General features: G+C 37.8%; 1 protein-coding gene across 2 annotated transcripts in view; it reads right to left on the minus strand.

The window, feature by feature from the left end:
* Positions 1-12,737, minus strand: part of brd4 (bromodomain containing 4) — a 71,058-nt gene that overhangs the window by 39,189 nt on the left and 19,132 nt on the right. Inside the window, exon 3 of one of the 2 annotated variants that reach the window (XM_073814037.1) lies at positions 2,088-2,202. The exons of the other annotated variant lie outside the window; for it this stretch is intronic. The gene's annotated coding sequence lies outside the window, so the exon portion shown is untranslated. The remainder of the gene's footprint in view (positions 1-2,087; positions 2,203-12,737) is intronic. 2 annotated transcript variants of the gene reach the window in all.

Raw genomic sequence — 12,737 nt, forward strand, 5'->3', positions numbered from 1 at the left:
GGAAATGCACTCTGAGCCAAATATCACTAATAGTGTTTGGATCGGGGGTTTACAAGTGAGGAGTAGATGGAAAGAGTGAACTCACAGAAGGGTGAACTGGAGGACAGAATTGGGGAAGTGGATGTAATATCTAATGTGGGACAGGATGTAGTTTTTGTCAAAGCCCATTCAGCTAGGGGGATTTCTAAATATTCTCAGAGGGAGCATAAAGGTGCGCAAATCACAAACTTGAATCGTGTTTTGTATTTCTTATAAGTGCAAAATAAAAACGACAAAAACCTTTTATACAACTCTTATAAAGTACCTCTGAAGTTGTCTTTAACAAAACCGTATTCCCCGTATTTCCACAATACTTGTATACACTTTTGCCTTTTCATTAGGAATGCGGATATAGCGGATACAAAATATTTTGTACGGTTGTATATAGGGCTGGGTATCGATTCAGATGTTCCAGATCGATTCGATTTCGATTCACAAGCTATCAAATCGATTCGATTCCGATTCTCGATTAAATTTTCGATTCCGGTTCTCAGGTAGGTTTTTATACTTGATTCTCGATTCAACTCAATGAATATAGATTTAATACACATACTATATTAATAAAAAAGAACTGTAAACAGCAGTTTACAAGTGGGTAATTAATAAAAAGAAATTAAAAGCCACAACACGTCTTGCTTGCGAAATCTAAAATGCTTCCTTTCCTCCGGTCAATGTTTGCGGAAATAAATATGAAAAAAAAAATCGATTCTGCTCTTTGATTTTTTTTTGCCCAGCCCTAGTTGTATATCAAAATATCTTAAATGTGCATAGCCCAATGTTTTGCAATAACTAGATGATATTAATACTTTGAAAGGTTTTATGTTGATGCAGATAGACTGGAGAAAGAGAGAAAGAGAATGATGCTTTCGTTTCTTAGAAAGAATGTGAAACATTTGTTTCCTTCTCCTAATGTAAAACACTCTTCCTCTGGAAAACGGCCAATCTCAACATAGAATGTGACGTTACAGTCGAGATTTACACTCCAACATTAAATTACACAAATTAAGTACAATGTTGTTACAATCATGCATCGCACACCTTATTTAACTTCAAATTCAAGGACCTTTCAATGACTTTCCAGATCCAATACCCTCAAATTCAAGGACTAAATGTGGGGACACATATCAAGTGAGAGCAAGGTTACATTGTGTTACCTTTAAAGATACATTGTTACAGTTCCCTTTTGAGGGAACTCGCCATGCGTCACTGCGGTGACACTTTGGGGACGCCTCCAAGGGTAAGTGCGTCTGAATGTGTTTATCAAATTCAACCAATGGTGAGGCTTAACGACAAAGACAGGGTGACGTGGGAGTCAGGAAGTATATCGCTATCTGAAATATTGCCAAAGACAGCGTTACAGGGACCCAGGAAGTATGGCAACGGAGACGCAGCGTCTCGTTCCCTTCTCAGGGAACAACAGTTACATACGCAACCCGAGACGTTTTCACGTGTCAAACATAATTTTGCAAAAAAGCATTTTGGTATGAATCAACATTCGCATACAGAAGATATAAGCATTTAAAGCGAATAGTTTAGCACATGTGCTTAAAAAGTCTAGAATTTTTGATATTATTCTCAACTACACAGGAAATAATAAGGATTTTTTTCCAGAAATCTTCTTGCATAAAATAGATTCCAGCACTTTCAATGACCTGTATCTATGTATGTATATTTTCAAAAACTTCCCAGGGCCTTGAATTTTTTCTCCCAGATTCAACATCTTTCAAGGATTTCAAGGACCCGTGGGAACCCTGTACAATGCTAAAAACAAAGTTGTGACTGATGAGTTAGCATTATATGCTAGTTAATGCTATATGCTAAGGCAGGGGTCTCCTACCTTTTTGTGAGCAAGGGCTACAACAATGGATAGCTGGAGGGCTACCTTTTGATCTAGTCTACTCTGAACTGTTTTATTTTATTTGTTGATATGTTTTTATTGTTTAAAATAATAATATAAACAAAAGAAGCTAAGCTAATATAAAAAAAATGTAATAAATAAATATTAAAATTGAGGCTATTAATAGAATGAGATTTGGCGGGCAACTCACAGACTCAATCAGGTGGGCAATCAGGTGCCCACGGGCACCATGTTGGAGACCACTGTGCTAAGGTTTAGGCCGCCAAATTCTACAATTGACTTTAATTAAGTTTTGCAGGTCCACACTGAAAAACACAAAAATTTTACAAACTTAAAGAATATTAACGCATTGCATATTGAAATTATTAGCAAGTTATTACACTTAATTTATTTGTCTTAAACATCATACAGCCTTACTTATTTAAAAAAAAAGCTCACATTCACCTGAGGAGCACTATTCTGAACGAACAATGGCAGCCTCAGAGAAAGCGTAATTTTTTTTTCAATATCAGGATGTTTTTAAATCATCCTTGCTTAGAAAGGGATTCAAATGATTTAAATGTTCAGCAAACAGCATGGCACTTTTGTGCTGTCACTCAAGGACATCTTATTAAAGTCACCACGAAATTGAAATTCAAAGGTTTATGGAATATTGCTAGTGCTTTTTATAAATGACATCTGTGCGCTTATTTATTATTAAATTCATGTGCCCTCGTAATCTTTAAACAAAAATGCTAACCATCTCCCCTCCACAAAATGACCTCTATTTACTTCCCATCACGAGGAATGTCCAGAAGGCGGGACTATCGTAGACACGTGTCTGCCTGTGAAAAGTTCACAACGATCAGCAATTAGCAACACGAGCCAACTTTCAACGATGCAATCATATAAGTCCCGCCCTAAATGTTTTCTCTTTTTAAAAGCCATTTCACACCGATAGAAATCACAATATGGAAAGTAGACATCTTCCATTTCCGTTTCATGGTGACTAAGTGTTTAGATACGGCATGATAAACCACCATTGCAATGAATTCTCGAAACCAAATATTCACCATTTCATGTGCACGAGAAATGCATATGGGTTTGTAATGAGATGAGTGCAAATAAATGTATAAATGTAAATAACCTTTATTTGCGTGAGAGACGCACAACCTCTCATACCCCCTCAAGACACGCAGTCTCCTCCCTAATCAACACACCATCTGTCCACACACATACCTCATCATTATCATCATCATCATCATGACTCAGGCTAATTTCCGTCTCTCTCCCTCTCTCTCTGCCACCTTTACCTCCCTCTATCTCTCTCTCTCTCATTTATAGTTCAGGACCACCCTGTTCCACTGCAGCCACACAGACTGACAGTCTGTACAAACCAAATGGGAAAATGCTGGGAGAGGGTTAGTGGAAGAGCCACAGCGGCCACCGCAGTGGTTTGAGAGCCAAAGGCCTGACTGATGCTATTGGCAGAGGCGTGTGTAGCGTAAAAACCAAATGCCAAAATAAACAAGACACTGAAGAGACCCACAAATTTTAATTTTCAGTGGAAAATTATACAAAAGCCTAAGACAACACCATGCCAAGACATCAAATCTGTACAGAGTGTACTCCTGTCCCTCATGGCATCGCTTTGATTCACGTTAAAATTAAGTCCATATAGATTTAATTCTGCCTCATTAGAGGACTCTTGTAAAGGATCATGTCACCCCAAAAGGGAGAGGGGATTTACATTAGAAGCTAACAAGCAATTATCATGTATTCTGGGTGAGCACAAAAGAGGGGTGTTGAGTCGTTTGAGAGTGACAGATCTCTAAACAGATGAGGTCACCACACCAGATTCAATGTAGATGAACAGATGTGATGGGAGGGTTTCTGTAAATTCATCTAACCTTCCGCTGAGACTGGGGGTGTCGCAACTACCCAATTTCCCAATTAATCCCGACTGAAATGCTTACGCTTACAAAACCACAAGAGTCTAGAAGCTACAATTTAGCAACGTGACAAACATGGCTATTTTTAACAGTTCACTGAAAATTTGTTTAACCACTTGAACACCCGTCCTCAGCCAAAACTATCTTTAAGAATATTGTAATATAGGTCATGAGGTAAAACAACGTTCAGCACTTTAAAACTTTAAAAATAAAAGCATGGGTGAACAACGGAATCTCCCAGACACGTATTTCCAGAAGCAGCAAATCAAATCATCTCTTTGATAACTCATCTAAACATGCCTTTGGAAGAGTAGTTGATAACAGGTTTCCAAGATGAGGTCCTCTCTACCCACGAGAAGATTACCCATGGTTTTTAATAATAGGCTACCTATGGTATATACAACATCTTGTTCCCTCAGCTGTTAACACTAAAGCCCATCTTATAGTCGTGGGTAAGATTTACGCTGTAGGTTATTCGTAGCCCGAGCGTAGTTCTGCGTAGCCTGATGTGCACCTTGGCAAATTTTTAACAGGACGCCAAAAAACTACATCATTGGTATTTCCGTTTGCAATCGTGAAAACAAAGATGGACCAAGTTGAGGAGTGATTTAACTCAAAATGCAACATAAGTCGCTGTTTATTTACTTCCCATCACTTCCAACTGACACATAAACTATGCCGTCACGGCTACAATGTAGGACCTACGCACAACTATAATGAGCCCTTAATAATGAGTTGTATTTGCTTACTACCTTAAAAAGACAACATCTAGAGCTGTCATATAGTCCCACAATACTGAATAAAATAAATTTAAAAAAAAGTTTGAGAACCACTGACCTAGCCTAAAATGGTTATATTTTAAAGGGGCCATGTCACAAGACTTTAAGATGTCAAATAAATCTTTGGTGTCCGTAGAGCACATATGTGAAGTTTTAGCTCAAAAAAACATATAAATAACTTATTATAGCATGTTAAAATTGCCACTTTGTAGGTGTGTCCAGAAATGTGCCGTTTTGGGTGTGTCCTTTAAAATGCAAATGAGCTAAATAAAAGCAAACACTAATCACAATGATGGTGGTTTGTTGAAATTGAAACTCAATTGTGCTGTGAATTATTTTCTCTCATTGGCTCTCTTTAATGCTCTCACAGCATTAAATGGCTGTGCCATGGTTGGATAGTGCAGATTAAGGGGTGGTGGTATTATAATAAGAGCTCTTTATGACATCATAAGGAGAGCCACATTAAACGACCTATTTTTTCATGTGCTTGCAGAGAATGGTTTATCAAAACTAAGTTACTGGGTTGATCTTTTTTTACATTTTCTAGGTTGACAGAGGCACTGGTGACCCAATCATAGCACTTAAACATGGAAAAAGTCGGATTTTCATGCCATGGCCCCTTTAAACATATGGTTTGATTTAATTTTATTAGCATTTACAGGGCTCAATGCAAAGATTTTTTTATACTGGCTTAGTCGAGTTCAGGTTTTTATTTGCCCTGCAAAAATTTTCACTGGCCCCACCAAAAAAATTTTTCACTGTCACATATTTAAAATAATAATTGTACATAAACATTTAGGGGTGGTTTCCCGGACAGGGCAGGGCTCCAGACTAACTTTTTTCACTAGGAGCACAGTGGCCCCCAACTAAAAATTTTAGGGGCGCAACCAGAAAATTTAGGGGCACACACTGTAAATCAACATGCTAACCAAATATTCACATTTCTACTAATTTACACTGTACTACTAATAAATACTTTAATGATAGATGCAGAAAGTACAATGTGCTGTTTTCAAATTCAGTGTCACATCACAAAAAAAAAGGGTCAAATTTACTGGTCGCACATGTGCAACTGGATGTAAAATTCAGTGGCACACTCTCAAATTTTGGTGGCAAAATGCCCCCCATTTGGTGGCAGTCTGGAGCCCTGCAGGGATTAGTTTAAAACGGGACTAGACCTTAGTTAAATTAGGATATTTAAGTCATTTTTAAAAGCATAATTTATAAATAAACATTACTGGTGTGCATCTTCAGACACAACACTCGCACTGATATATTTTAAGGTATGACGGAGCAAGTTGTTTTCAGTCAAGACAACACTTACATTTAAGTTAGTCTGGGACTAGGCTTAGGTCCTGTCCGGGAAACCGCCCCTTAATTTATAATTTGTTAAGACAATTGACGATTTTAATTGTAAACTATAATTCTGAAATTTCCCAATACTCTCATCAGGGTCAATAGTTTCAGGTAACTGTTCACAGAAATAGAGAACTTACATGAAAGTAATCTTGTTGTTAGGAAGATATCGAACCAATATTAATAAAATAGTGTTATTAATATGCCGTGTTAATATGTCTCTTGATCCGCTTAAAATTCCCTTCATTAATACTGTCTTGCCATTAAGTTCAGTGGACCAGATGAAAGGTTATCGGCAACCCTTTTAGACACCGTGCACGCTATGTGTTGTCAGCTTTTCTCATGAGCTTCAAGGTTTTGTTTACAGTAGTTGCTTATTCCAACAAAAAAGGCTCCCGACTTGTTTGCCGTCATTTTTCAGGAAAAGCATACTGTGAAAAACATTGCATCGTTTCATTCGTCATGTTTTACCCAAGTAAATATCTGCTTCCAAAATGTTAAATAATTGAGTTTTCGTTTGGCCTCATGATTAAAGGGCGCCTGACATAACACATAACATAGGCAACAGTGTTCACTACAAACAATAAGGTAGGAGAAACCTTATCATATTGCTAAGAAGTTAATGCTTGCGACCCTTAAAATGTGTCTCGATGCGATGGTAACATTGCATAATAATACATACAGACAAACGGCCACAGGCAGAATATATATATATATCTTATCTTTAACCCGAAAGTAAACATGTTTTCCTCTTTGTATTCATTAAAAATGAGCAAATAAAATATTTTAAATCAATATTTAATGTTCCTTACCTTACTTATGAGGTAAATAGGCGTGTAATAAGAGGGATAATGTGCAGGCAGCAGGTCGCGATATAAGCCCTTAAGTTTGATACAACCGGATCACACTGTGGCAGCTTATTTTTTGCAATAATAACCTGCTGCCTATATATCACCCCTTACTTGTATTTATATTTATTGACAGAGTATACAAACTGTTTGTTAAAAAGATTGACCAAGTTTTAGTGTCAGGTGCATTAGAGTAAATAGCCTACTTGTTTCCGACCGCAGACATCATGTTTATTTAAATAACAATCAAACTCTCAATAAATTCACATTGTGGCATCACTAGCGAAGACATAACACAAAACATGCACTCAAGTAACATTGTTTCACCCCAGTCCTTTTTGATCTTTTGCCAGTTAAACAGCTATTAATATACTAAAGAGGAAGCAATCGAAAACGGCCAACATAATGTGAACCTGTCATTCACCGCATGTCCCAATATTAAAGCGCAAGTATTTAACAACTATGCCATGGCTTCCACTACCCATATCTTCTAAAGGCAAGGCACACTTTGGTTTAGGGGTTTAACTCAAAGTGTTAAACCGTGTCATGCAATTATTTCTGCACCTTGCTTGCACATCGGACGTAATACCTCAACCACCCTAAGCCACTGCTTATCAATGCCTTGGAAAATAAACCACAACTACCTAGGATTGTGCAGGCATCACTTAAAGGTTAGAAAGCCTAGTTTTCATTCTGACATGTTTAAATTATTCATAGCCTACACCCTACCCCTCTCCACACACACCTTGCACAATTTAATCTACCGTGACACACACTGCATACTTCCTGACCGCCAGAGGGGACAGGAACCTTAACCTCTGACCTCAACCCTTCACATTCCAGGTAAACCTCCATCCCACTCCTGGCCATCTGCACTTACTTTTACTACCCTACCATAACTGGCCAAATATTTTTAAGGGTGTGAGATCTGTAAGCACTGTGTGTGCGTCCTCCAATTTCACATTCTGTCGGTAAGTCCTCTGCAGCAGAGAGCCTGTGCATGGCCAAACAGTGGCAATCCCTCCACCCAGATAGCGCGTGCCTTTCCCAGCACCGTCTGAGACAATACAGCAGCTGCCCCCTGAGTGACAATGCACAACTCAGAGAGGGGAAGACAACCCTCACCAGCATTTGGTGGCCGTTTCTGTGTGCGTGCGCTCCTGAATTCAAAAGTAGATGTGGATGAGATAAAAGGGGGGTGAGGAGAAACAGGGGGATGGGAGGAATGGAGGAGGAAAAGGCGGCAGTGAGCGCCTTCAGACTTCCCAGCCCATTAATCATCTGAACGTTTGAGAAGCCAACAGGGACCTGGCTGGAGAGAACCGGGAAGGGTAATCTGCACTGTATATATATATATGTGTGTGCGTGAAATGTCTTGCACCAGGGAGGGCTGTAAAGAGCAGGTGAGCCTATGACAAAAAGTACAGGATAGACAAAAAAACACAACAAAGCAAGTCTTTCATGTGCCCCATTCAGTGAAACGAAGAGTGGACACAAAAAAAGCTCTCTCGTCTTTCCCCATCTGCTCCTAACGTAAACCTCCTGTGGCATACAGGACAGAAACCCTCCCATCTGTCTTTTGTGGCTACGTGCCCTACGGTGACACAGTAGCAATACGAAAACACACAAGAGCGGCAGCAGACACCTTGACCTCTTTCTGCCTGCTGTCGTATGGCTGCTACCCGACACACACCCGTCGTAGCAAGTCTTACATTCGCTCAGCTGTAGACAGAAATAGATCATCTTCAAAGGAGGTACAAGGAGAAGGAGATCTCCCATTGTTTAAGATTAAATGGCACTCATGCAAACATAAGCCAGAGAGGGCAAGTTTTGCATGATAAATTAATAATTTTGTTTTGCAGGCGTGCTTTGTGATCTTAAAGGGATAGTTCGGCCAAAAATAATATTAAACCCATGATTTACTCACCCCCAAGCTGTCCGAGTTGCATATGCCCATCGTTTTTCAGACAAACACATTTTCGGATATTTTAGAAAATGTTTTAGATCTTTCAGTTGATTAAATGTAATGTAACGGGGTCCACGACCTTCAAGTCCAAAAAAAGTGCATCAATCCTTCACAAAATAAATCCAAATGGCTCCAGGATGATAAACAAAGGTCTTCTGAGGGTAATCCGTGCTGTGTTGTTGTAGAAATATCCATATTTAAAACTTTATTAACGTAAATAACTACCTTCCGGTAGCGCCGCCATCTTAGACTCCTCTGTATTCAGGAGAGAGTATTAGCGTAGTGTACGCACTTTTCTTAGTGACGTATGACAAATTCGGAGGGCGGGGGCACAGAGCAGCAGCAGAGTAGCCTCCGTAGGCTGCGTAAGCTCTCATCCTGAATGCGGACGCGACTAAGATGGCGGCGCTACCGGAAGGTATTTATTTTCGTTAATAAAGTTTTAAATATGGATATTTCTACAACAACACAGCGCGGATTACCCTCAGAAGACCTTTTTTATCATCCTGGAGCCGTCTGGATTTAATTTGTGAAGGATGGACGCACTTTTTTTGGACTTGAAGGTCGTGGACCCCGTAACATTACATTTAATCAACTGAAAGATCTAAAACATTTTCTAAAATATCAGAAAATGTGTTTGTCTGAAAAACGATGGACATATGCAACTCGGACAGCTTGGGGGTGAGTAAATCATGGGTTTAATATCATTTTTGGCCGAACTATCCCTTTAATCCAAAAATGGAAAAAGACGTGCGGTTTGAATACTGCAGCAATAAAGTGAAATTAATTTCCAAGTAGTGCAGGTATTCCCACCCTTCATTAAAGTATTACAGATAACAAATATCTGGCTTTTCTAAACATCTATACGCACCCATATAAAAAAAAAAGATTTAACTGCCGTCAGAGTAATGAAATGAATGACGTCCTGTGTTATAAAGTCAACAATTTAGAAACTGAAACACCTTGCGAGTAGTGCAATAGTGGTGTGCTTTCACTTGCAGTATAAATTTCGATTTGGGTATTAACTTGAATCCCTGGATAAAACAATAGTTTGAAGTGCAACTACTACTTGCACTTTGTACTAGTTTTTATTTACTGTACTAATATTTACATATCCTTGCCTGTGCACTACAGGTAATTATAGGGAAAAGCAAGACAAACAGGCTGCAGTGACCAAAACAAAGGTAAAGGGATCAAAAGATTTTAATACAGATGTAAACACAAAGGTGTTTGTAAATGCTCTGTATACAGTAGCTGTTTAGTTTCAACACAGCTAAACTCCTTATCTACTAAGCATGTGAATTATGAACCTGATGTGCGCAACGTTTCAAGAGGCACATTTTTTGGACTAGTTGTAATTGTTTATCACAACTTAAAGAGCCCCTATAACGTAGCTAAAAAGAATGTGATTGTGTATTTGGGTTAATGCAATGTTCACACGTGGTTTATGGTTTAAAAACATTATTTCCCACGTATCGTACATTATTGTTGCTGATGTACGCCCCGCCTTTCTGAAATGCATTGTTTGTACAAAACTCATTGTTCTGAAAAGTGCGGTGTGCTCTGATTGGCCAGCTATCCAGTGCGTTGTGATTGGCTGAATACCTCAATCTTCGAAAACAATACTTATAGGAGTTAATATAGTCTTTACTCTCTTATCAATACGAGCTTGAATCTGATCAATAAAATGCAGATGACCAAGCTAATGGATCAACTCTTCCGGCACAGCTTGAGATGAACGTAAGAGATTGGTAAGGTAAGGATAATAAAACATAAAACCAGGTCCGCATTTGTGATCATAGAAACAATAAACAACAAGCGCTACTCTGCACTGCTCAAAACTCATGTTTGAATAGTCACTAGTAAATTCAAATATTCAGGGCTCGCAAAATCGCTAGCCAGACATCCCGGGGCTATTGTGCTTTGCAGACGGGCTCTCAAAATGCATCCCCGCCCTGTCCGTCGGGCTATGTTGACTTATAGGGAGGAAAAATATATTTAAATGCATATGCATTCTCTCACAGATTTAGATGGGTAACTGTGGTGTATGAAATTCAGGCATTGGGTATTTAAATTGCATTTGAGCGCGCGCTCGAGTTTTACTTTCACTTTCGTGATCGCGCAAAGCCGCGGTAAAGGAAGCAATCCGTACTGATTTGTCATGGATTTGTTGTGCAAAATCTTCATGTCAGTCATTACTATCCTCACGTAAAAAATGTGTAATCTCTCGCAGCAAGCTTTAAAGTGATATAAATTGTACGGACAGTGAAGAGAATTACAGCAGATACTTACAGGCTGCGAGTTAAAGCGTGCCGAAGTATGATAATGTTCATCAAGACCATGCCGACTTAAGACGCAAAATAAACTGTTGCTTAAAATACTCGGGTTCATTGTATATCAAAGAAAAGAGATTTCATTTAGAGATGAAGAGTCTCATCATCATAGACTTTGGGATTTAAAACTTTGCAGATCGTTAACACACACACACACGCACACACGCACACACACACGTCCTAACCCCATTTAATGTGGAAAAAACTGTAATATTCTTCTTTTGACATTCCCTGTGTTGCCCTGCCAATGGCAACGCTAAAAATAAGCATTTTTTTTTCATTTTTACTTTTTTAATCAAGGTCACCGGTCATTTTAGTCTGCTGTTAAATCTTTGTGGCCAATTTCAGCGTGGCCTGTTTTTGACCCTGTAATAATGTAAAGTAGTTTTTATGAAGAGACAACAAAACAAAACAAACAGGAGCCAAAGGCAAGGTGCTGTTTCTCATTTCATATACAATGAGGCAATTTGCATGAAAGCCTTAAAGGGAAACAGCCTTTAAAAACATTTTAGGGTGGGTTGCACCAACAAGGATTAAGTTAAGCAGAGTTTAGAGCTAAACAGGAGTTTGTTGATCTCGGTTTAATTTCAGTTCAAGTTACGTTGCACCACTTACATTTAAACACAAATTAGGGTCAATGACGTGACGTTAATTATTTTGTGTTTGTATGGTTCAATTAAATGTAAAAGGGTTAAAATTTCAAATACATTTGCAGATTAATTGCATACATTCTCTTATTTGAGGACCAAGTCTAAAATTTCTGGATTTATTTCATTTTGAAAGAATGTTTGGGGAATAATTGCAAAAATGTCAATTTGGTGTATCTAATACTTTTTTTAAATATAAATATATTCATAATTCATTATATTCATTTTTTTTAACATACATTTTACATCATTTGTCAAAGATTATTTAGAAAACCGTTGTTTTTAGCATATGTCAGGACAAATATTACAAAAAACGCATTAAAATTTACATTGAGAAATAACGAATAAAATCATTTAAAAATAGTTGTTTTGTTTTGATGATTACACTTACATACAATCAAGGTGGATAAATATTTAATATTTCAAATTTTTGGCGCAATTGGCGGTTACACCATTTGACATTTTCAGGTGTTAACTTTCATAAAAATTGTGCAAATGAATTTTTTTTATTGCATAAAATCAACATTAATACACTATGTGCATTGAAATCAATCTGATGCATGCTTTTAAAACAAGATTTTTAAAAAGATTTTTGAATTTCTCATCTTGCCAAACCGTTTTTGTCACTGACCCCTTAACAAATATTAGATTAAAACTTTAATGTGTAATATAACCTGCAATTTATTTTGTCCACCATAATGAATTTGGCAGTTTAATTAAACCGCAACCATGTTAAGTCATTCAAAAAGGAAATAAACAGTTCATGCAGGCAAAGGAAATGTAATATTTGTATTATAAATCACTACCTACATACAACAGTAATGAATTAAAATGAATTATATCTATAATTATAATTAATTAAATTATATCGGCCTCGAATCCTGTGTATTTAAAAAATATGTCTTTGTATATACTGTAGAATGTGTAGGGTTTCCCAGACTTCTAAGCCAACAAAACATCGGTCTGTTGAGACATTATAA

The sequence above is a fragment of the Paramisgurnus dabryanus genome, chromosome 3 (assembly GCF_030506205.2).
Source record: "Paramisgurnus dabryanus chromosome 3, PD_genome_1.1, whole genome shotgun sequence".
NCBI lineage: Eukaryota > Metazoa > Chordata > Actinopteri > Cypriniformes > Cobitidae > Paramisgurnus > Paramisgurnus dabryanus.